Source organism: Grammomys surdaster, unplaced genomic scaffold (assembly GCF_004785775.1).
Source record: "Grammomys surdaster isolate TR1022 unplaced genomic scaffold, NIH_TR_1.0 227, whole genome shotgun sequence".
NCBI classification, from domain to species: domain Eukaryota; kingdom Metazoa; phylum Chordata; class Mammalia; order Rodentia; family Muridae; genus Grammomys; species Grammomys surdaster.
The window spans coordinates 4,055,981-4,056,973 of record NW_021604672.1 but is presented as its reverse complement, the minus strand read 5'-3'; positions in this window follow the sequence as shown (position 1 = coordinate 4,056,973).

The following is a 993-nucleotide window of genomic DNA, read 5'->3' as shown; positions in this document are numbered from 1 at the left end:
AGGAAGGAAGGAAGGAAGGAAGGAAGGAAGGAAGGAAGGAAGGAAGGGACAAGGAAAAGCCTTCCTGTAGTCCTCCGTGCTATGTATACGAATAGGGTTGAACAGGCCCTGGGGGCTGTAAGTGGTTTTCTGCACCTATTCAGGGATGACACTCAGACAGCGTCAATATTTGTGCAATGCTCTGTACCAGGCACCGCCCTAGGTTCTAGGCAGTCTAACCAAGACCTGGAGGAAGGGGGCCCTGGACTGGAAGCACCTGGGGAAAGTGTTCCCTCCAGAGCCGTGGTTCTCAACTTCCCTAATGCTTCGACCCTTTAATACAGTTCCTCATGTTATGGTGACCCTCAACCATAAAATTATTTTTGTTGATACTTCATAACTGTAATTTGGCTACTGTTGTGAATCGTAATGTAAATATCTGAGAAGCAGGATGTCTAATATGTGACCCCTGTGAACAAGTTGTTAGATCCACAGGTTGAGAACCGCTTCTCTAGAAGCTACCGTTTTTTATCTTGTGTCTCTTTTCTCACAAACAGTTACCTTTCCTTTAAGAGACAGACTACTGAATCCCCAAACTGACACAAGGTCGAAATAATTACTGAAATATAAGAGATTTAAAATATTACAGTGGTGCCAAAGGTAATTATTCTTATGACTGTCTCTAAAAGGATCAAATTTAGAGAGCCTTCTTCCTCTGGCCTTTGCATTGGGCATTCAACTAACCATAAATCAAAAAACAACGGGGATTTGTTATCAGTGCTACACACGAACACCCTCACCATATTCCTTAAAGAATATAATAATTGTTGCATGTCATTAAACGTTATAAGCAAACTAGGGATGATTTAAAGTCTATGGGAGGATGTTCATGTTATACGTAAATATTATGTCATTTGTAAATAGAAGATTGCATGTCCATAGATTATGATATGGAGAAGGTAATACTAAGAAACAACCTCCTGCAGACAGCCCTGGGGGCTGGGGTTTTTTTCT